The sequence below is a fragment of the Rattus rattus genome, chromosome 7, assembly GCF_011064425.1.
Source record: "Rattus rattus isolate New Zealand chromosome 7, Rrattus_CSIRO_v1, whole genome shotgun sequence".
Classification (NCBI taxonomy): domain Eukaryota; kingdom Metazoa; phylum Chordata; class Mammalia; order Rodentia; family Muridae; genus Rattus; species Rattus rattus.
In genome coordinates, this window is record NC_046160.1 from 6,118,607 (window position 1) to 6,127,059 (window position 8,453).

The following is an 8,453-nucleotide window of genomic DNA, read 5'->3' on the forward strand; positions in this document are numbered from 1 at the left end:
GGCTCTAAGCCTGATTAGATTCTTTAACTTGGCAATGAGAACACTGGCCCCACTCTGCTCTTGGCTGATGATTCATGGTCCCTTTCCTTGAACAATGGGTTATACAGACATCAAGTTTTTCTCTCATAATATAGCTTAAAACTCAGGGCTACTATTATTTCCAGAAAGACATTTGAAAGCATCTAAGTTAAAGTGTGTGTGTGTGTGTGTGTGTGTGTTTGAGGGAGGGAAAGGGGAGAGAGAGAGAGAGAGAGAGAGAGAGAGAGAGAGAGAGAGAGAGAGAGAGAGAGAGAGAGGAGTCCAGGCAAGTAACTGTGTGGAGATCAGAGGAAAAGTTGTAGGAATTGTTTCTGTCCTTTACTTTATTGAGACAGGATCTTCCTTATTGTTTCTGCTGGGCTGCATTTTCTAGATTACCTTGCCCTCAGGTTTCTGGGCAATTCTGTCCCTGACTACCATCTCCCTGTATGACTACAGATGTCTGTCATCATATCCAGTTTTTATATGTGGGTTCCCAGGAATGACAGACTACAGACAACCAGATGCTAGCAGACTCGGACTGCAATGGTTTGAGCTTCCAAAAACTTGGACAAGTTGACCTCTGACTTGTACCAAAGTTCACCATCAAGGATGGAAATGAATTGTCCTAGCCAACGTGGACCTGTATGGAAGGTGGAGCTCATTCCAGCCCACAAGATTAGGAACAGGAGAAAAGTCTTCCCAGCCCTAGTGTTCCACGAAGGCATATGTTTAATCTTTGGAAACTGGAAAACTTGGAAATGGCATTCGGCTCTGTGAACTCACCATAGGGAAGTCCACCATCATGTGCAGTCTCTCTCACTCACATCCTGTCTTAGTTCTTGATTTCTTTCTTGTGCCTGTTTTTCCTTCAACCTGTATTTCTCACTGAAACACACCTTCAATTGTATGGGCTGATGTCTATAACGGCCATGGATTCTTGGGCAGCGAGTTGGAGCACGTCTACGCTTGTTAAGAGCTGGCTGTCCTAGAGTGGAGGTCAGTGCAGTGTGCAGACATCCCAGAGGAGAGAACAATGAGGAAATGTCAGAGAACACAGGTCAGCACCTGCCGCCTCCCTTACGGATCTCTTAAGGTTGCATACACCTCATCGAAGAGCATCATGGAAGTGTTCCAGAAGGGAATCTCTGGGATTGGTTTCACAAGGAACCGGGTCGGACGTTTTCATGGTTGGGGTCAACTACCAAACACACCCTGTGAGACCCTGGGACCGCAGTCAGACTCACATCTGGAAGCATCGACACCTCCCCTGGGCTGAACTTCTTTTCAAGTGGCACAGTCTACAGAGTGCCAGGTTTATCTGTCACCTGGTTATCCCTCTCTGCAGCTAATAAGTTCATTTTATTTCACTACCTAAGAGATAGGTGTGTTTGGTTTTGTGACATAGAAAGAAGTAGGCATTCTTGGGGTGTGTCTCCCTGCTGCTGAACTAAGGGTCACAGTCTGTACCCCAAGAAGACAAATTTGGCCACCTACCCTTGAGAAGCCAATTAAAACAGCCAAAATAACAGTGAAAAGCAGAAAACGGAGACTTACCCAGTGTAGCCATGTGGAAAAGAGGGGCAAAGAGATCTAGTGACCCTCTAACCCCCAAACTGTCTTCAGGGTCTGGAAGTAAGATTAAAGTTTACATCGAGGGCCAGTGATATGTACGTGTAAGCAGTCCTGGTCAGCATATGGTCTTGCCCACCATTGACCTGTGAGATTAGTTTCATTCTGTAAGGTATTCTGACTAATTAGAACTGTGTCTAATCTTTGAGAAATAGTTCTTCATTTTGCTGGAGCCCTTTCCTTCTCTAAGCATGAGAGTCATGGGAAACGTCCACTTGTGATCCACTGCCCTAGTCATTTGACATTCAGATTATGAGATGTGTCTCTGTAGAATACCTTCATTCCCGTAAGGACAGTTCCACCATGAGATGTCAGTCTTCATGGTGAGAAATGCATTCTTGGCCATGGCCTCTTTCCTTATGATCTCTCCAAACTCACTGTTCTGTCTACAGTGCCTCCATTTCTTGGAACAAGTGCATACATCCTTCAAAGTCCCACACAGATGCTTCACAATTCCCTCCACACCACTGACAGTTGTCCTTCCACACATGGGCTTGCTGCAGCCTGTGGTCTGGAATATGCCTTGTGTTATGTCCCAGTGAACAGACCATCTATCTGGTCATAGCGCTGTCATCTCAACTGTCACCTGGTAATTGTTGTAGACACGATCTTGATTCTACACATCAGTAGGAGAGGGAGACCTCTCTTTCTCTTCCCCCACCATTCTGCATTGTCTCTCTCTAACTCTGGTGTGTTATCATAAGCTGTATGTGGGACTCAGTCCCTCTACTTGTTGGAGGAACAAGTCAACCCCTGAGCATGAGCAGATTAGAAAGCATAGACTCACTTCTGTTTCCTTCACCAGCATTCTACCTTGGCTGTGGGCCTGCTCCATACATCTTCACAGAGACTTGGGATGAGGAGGAGTCGTGACTGTACATGAGCCACAGCCAAGGGGATGTACAAACAACCGGGAGCAAGCTTACATCATCTCCCAAACCCTTCTTCTCACTGCTTTTTCCATGTACCTCTCCATTGAGCCTCGCACTGACAGGCACCGTGGAGGGCACCACACCTGCATTTGATCCAAAGGGTGGGACTCAGGAAGGACCCAAGAGCTGGGAAGAGAGCAGCATTTTACTGACGCACTTAAGTATCTTGCTCTGCCTGGTGCCTTAGACATTGGATATTGAGTTTCAGACACTGGAGTCTTATGAAATCGACCCATTTTAGTCCCACCTGACCACACGAAAAGCTTAGATAATTTCCTCAGTGTTTAAGTATATGTACTTCAGTTTCTCCTGCTAAAGCCTGCACTGATTTTCTTTCTTCCTTTCCAGACAATGATACTCTATTTTCTCCAAGATCCTATAGAACAATGGGTCTTAGAAAATCATCTCTGACTGCAGTATTTACATGGGATTCTCGGACTGGGCACGGGCTTGGGGCCAGGACCCTTGCCTTTCCAGCTCTGTTCCTAGCACCCCAAGACAAAAGTACTTCTGGAGCTGCCTTCATTCCTGACGGTGAATCTGATGGTTGTGACACCCACCACTGGGACTGTGAGAGGCCTGGACACACTCTTACTCCATGTTCCAAGGCCCTGGTCCAAATCATGACTACGTTTTGTCTTGAATTCAGTTCAATGGGACATGAAAATATTTTTCTCAATGAAATGGAATAGACTGGAGAGAATCAGAGTATCTAACTACACGTATCAAAGTTAAAAGTTGTTCCACCGAGCCTGGGTCTTGTACGTGTACATGCAGTCTGCATGCAGAACTGTAATGTAGATGTGTTTATAATGCACAGAACTTGGAGTAAATTATGGTGCATGGTGACAGTAACACAGCCAGCGTGCTTTCTGGAACAAAAAGGCATGCAAGGCAATGTAGTAGAATGGAAGACCCAGAAAAAAAAAGAAAAAAAAACCCCTCAATTACTCACCTTATAGTTGACAAATGTAGCAAAAATATTCACTGGTTAGCAAATGCTGCCGGGGAAAGTGGAAATCCACAAAAATAATGAAACTAGACCCCCCATCTTTTGCCCTGTACAATACTCATTTCAAACTATATCAAAGACATCAGCGTAAGACCTGAAACTTCGAAACTGCTAGAGTTAAGCATAGGAAAAACACAGAAAAGACTGTCTGAGAGGACTTGTAGCTCAGGGCAGGACGGCAAGAACCACTGACTAAGGTTGCATTAAATGATGACGTTCTTTTGAACAGAAAAGGGAACGATAACCTCGTGTGGGCTGGGGACAGACGCAGAGGCAGGAAGACTGTGTTCAAGCTCAGCTGGACTACATGGTGAGAGTTAGCTCAGAAGCAGCAAAAAAAAAAAAAAAAAAAAAAAAAAAAAAAAAAAAAAAAAAAAAAAAAAAAAAAAAAAAAAAAAAAAAAAAAAAAAAAAAAAAAAAAAAAACGAAAGCAAGCACCGAGGCTGGACCTGGAGGAGAATTTGCCACACTGGGTGTGGGGGGCGGGGCTTTGAGAGAGAATCATGGGAGTCAAGGGGAGGAGGAGAGAGAGTGGGGATGTCTGCTTGCTTGGTATGTATGAGGTTTCTTTGGGGCAGTGAAAGAGTCTGTAATTAAACACATCAAATTGCCTTAGCGATTTTTCTTGTTATTGTGATGAAGATATTCATCAGACACAACTCCGGAAGGAATTATTTGGGCTTATGGTTTCAGAGGTGTCCATCATGGCAGGAAAGAGATAGTGGAGAATACAGCAGCTGATGCCATAATGGGCCAGAATGTAGAGGAAAGTGGCTAAGATAAAACATAACCCCAGGAACATGTCCCGATCATTCCTCCAGTAAGTGGCGCCTCCTGCCATCATTGTCGTCCAACAATGCTGTCACATTATGAATCCATTAATGACATCATCTATTAATAATGGTGAAGCCCCTGTGATTTAATCACTTCTGGGGAAGCCTCCACAGATGCCCAGGACTGTTTCTTAAGGAACTCAGTCATGCTGCCATTAAAAGTAACCACTACACTTTGATGTTAAACTATGTGTTGAAATGATAATCCTTTTATATATTGGGTTAGCCAAAGCATGTTATTAAGATTCGCCTTTATTTCTTTCCCTGCTATCTTGTCATGTGGTTACTAGGAAATTTAAAATCATACGCATGGCGACCATTCAGCTTCTGTTGGCTGTGCTCTGCTGTAGTCTCCATAGTCGTACGGTGGGAGTTTCACTCCAGGAAAACTGGTGACTTTACAGACTTCCTGTTTCTATATCAACTGATCACAGAGTTGTCTGGCTAAGAGGCTTTACCGGTTTTGCCTGAGACCCCTCCCTACCAGTCTTCTCTCCTTTGTGCTCTGGTCGAGTTTTTGTTCTAAAGCAATTAGTAACTCATCTTCTCCCTCAACAGTGGCTGCCCAGCAGCGGCCACTCCTTACCAAGGGCTTTCCTTTCTTAGGTTCCAGTTACTCATAGTAACCATGGTCTGAAAATATTAAGTGGAAAATTCCAGAAACAAATAATTCCTAAGACTTAAGCTGCTATCTCAGGGAGCATGATGGAACCATGTGTCCTGCTTTCCCTTACTTGAAATGTTTGTTTCTTTATCCAGAGTATCCACACTACATGGACTATCTGCCTCTTAGACACTTGGCTCCTGTCAGTTATCATCTTGACCTTACTTTATCATAGGGCTTATGGTTAGTCCTTATTTTATTTAACAATGGCCCTAAAGCATGAGTAATGATGTTGGCTGCTTGGCTATGGCAAACAAAAGGTGTAAACACTTCATATGTAGCATTTGGGACTTTCTGGGATCAGACATCTGCTATGAGTCATGAAGCATATCCCTCTACAGATTCCGGGGAAATTAATTATGCTGTTTGGAAGTCTTGCTTTTCATTTTCTATTGTATCTTTTCTAAGAAACATAAAAATCATCAAAGAAAAATGAGGATTATGAGAGCTGGAATTGAGAGTTTTGAAGCCACTCTTCAAATAATGCAGGTATTAATTAGGTATGAGGAATATGATATTTAAGCTACAGTCCAAATACACAATCTGTGGTATGGGCAGATAGCAAAGCACCAGCAGAATGTGACAAGCAGTGCATGTGGTTCAGGGTATGAGGGGAGGATGCTGGGGGCTTGCACTGGAGCTGAAAGTGTACTTACACTAGGACGGGGGCTTGAGTTTAAGAGATGGGGACTTCTAGGGATGGCAACCACTTTAGGACTGTCTGAAGCCCTGAGGTGACCTGGGACTACAGGCATATTGGTTTTTCCAGATTGAGTCCTCAGAAGACACAATTTGAGTAGCCCAGAGATTCCTGAGGATATGAGGCATATGCTATTAAAATCCTTATTTGAGGCAGGAGACATGGCTCAGTTGCAGAGTTCTGGTCTACCATGCAATAGAACAATCCCAACACTGAAAAACATTCTTGTGTGGGTCAGTGGACTTCTAGGTGCATGAATAAACCCATTCACTTGCATAGGATATTTTTATCTACATGTATGAGTAACATAGGCTTGTAATTTTCCTTTCTTAAAATACCCTAGGTTACATTTTGATATTAAGAACTTGTTGGTCCTAGAGATTCTTTCAAAGCTTGTTTTTCTTTTGATACTATGAAAATTTGTGGGAGATTCCTAAATGATCTTAATTAAATAAGGGATGTAATTCACTGGTAAGCATCTGAACCTAAAATTTTTGTTAGAAGATTTATAAGTTGTTTCTTGAACGGTGTTTAACTTTCTATTTTTCCTATCAGTTTTAACATATTTTAATATTTATTTATTTATGTGTGCATTTTCATGTGTGTACGTGCATATGTTTAGGGGCCCGTGGAGATCAGAAAGGGTTGGATCCTGATATAGGTGCTGGGAATTAGGCTGTGGTCCTTTATAAAAACAGCAAGTCAAAACAGCAAGTGTGTGTGTGTGTGTGTGTGTGTGTGTGTGTGTGTGTGTGTGTGTGTGTTTGAGCCCTGGCTGTACTGGACTTGCTTTGTAGACCAGGCTGGCTTCTAACTCACAGAAATGCTCCTACCTCTGCCTCTTGAGTGCTGGAATTAAAGGCATGCGCCACCATGCCCAGCATGAATAGCAAGTGCTTTTAACTGCTGACCCATCACTCTAGCACATCTTATTTTATCTAGGAAATTTTCCATTTCTTTCACATTTTCAAAATTACTGTTTTCCTGTTTAACCTATTTCTTCTGAGATATGACTGAGAGCATTATCTCTGTAGGATCTGTAGTGGTGCCTCTGTTTTCATTCATAGCATTGGATAGTTGAATTTTCTTACCTACGTGAACAATCCAACCATGATTCATTAATTTTATTTCTATTTAAAATGTTTTTGTTATATTTATTGTTTCTATAGAGGTCTACCCAAAATTCCATTACAAAATATAAATTGATGCATCTGTGTATATGCAGTCATAAGTCAAATTAAATAATAGGAAATATTTTATCTTCAAAACTAATATATACAGGAAGATAAAATACATAACATGTGACTTTATATGGTTAACATTGTTAAAACATCATAGATTATTTTTATTGGGCATATCTGAGTGTTCTGCATATGAATCAATTATTTCCTGAGGGAGGAGTGAGTTGCTGGAAACAACCAAAAGTATCTTAACCTTATTCTGGTTTGCGAGTGTTTTGTTGACTACTTTTGCATCTATGTTCATGAGGGTAATTGGTCTGTAATTCTCTTTCTTTGCTGACTCTTTGTATGGTTTGGATATCAGAGTGACCGTGACCTTATAAAATGAGTCCTACCACAATGATACTTGCTCAACTATGTTTATAGCTGCTTTACTCATGATAGTCGGAAACTGGAAACAACCTGGCTGCCCCTCAACTGAAGAAAGGATAAAGGAGATGTGGTACAGCTCCACATTGGGGGGGGGATGTCATTTAGCATGTAAAAACAATGACGTCATGAAATTTGCAGGCAAGGATTGCCACACTACAATCTACAGAACCAGAGAGGCTAAGTAACAACAAGGAGGGTTCAAGGCAGGAGGGGAGGGTGACATGGATCTCCCAGGGAAAGAGAAATAGAATAGATCTTGTGGGTGGACTGGGGGTGGATGGAGATGGGAACAGAAAATATTGAGTGGGGACGTGGAGATGGATGGGGGTAAACTACTGGGGAAGACAGCTGGGACACTTGGGGGGCAATGTGGAAACTCAGTGGAGTGAAAACTCTCTGGAATCTACTAGGGTGACCCTAGTAATGGAGGATGCAGAGCCTTAGCCAGCAGACATCTTCTATACTGAAGCAAGACCTCCAGCATTGGGAGTGGGACATGAGCCCAGCCACAAAACCTTTAACCTACAGTCCGTCTTGCATGAAAGATGTGCTGGGGCAGTAGTGGTACAGAACTTGTGGGAATGGCCAACCGATGACTGGTCTAACCTGAGGCTCACTCCATAAGACGGAGCCCATGCTTGACGCTGCCTAGATGGTCAAGAACCAGAGTCTGGACATCCCAGAGACCCAGAATAGAACCAAGTATTACTGGCAAAAAAAAAGTCTGTGAAATGATTTCTAATTGTATTCTGCTATACTCAAAGACCAGTGCCTACCCCAGTTGTCATCAGAGACAACCAGTAACTGATGGGAACAGATGCAGAGATCCTCAGCCAGACACTAGGAGGAGCTCTGGAAACCCTGAAGAGGAGGAAAAGGAGTAGGAGGAGGAGGAGGAGGAGGAGGAGGAGGAGAGAGGATTGTAGAAGTCAGAGGGGTCAAGGACACCATGAGAACACAACTCACAGAATCAACTAAGCAGGGCTCACATGGGCTCACAGAGACTGAACCAACAATCACTGATCCTATGTGGGTTTGGGCTAGGTTTT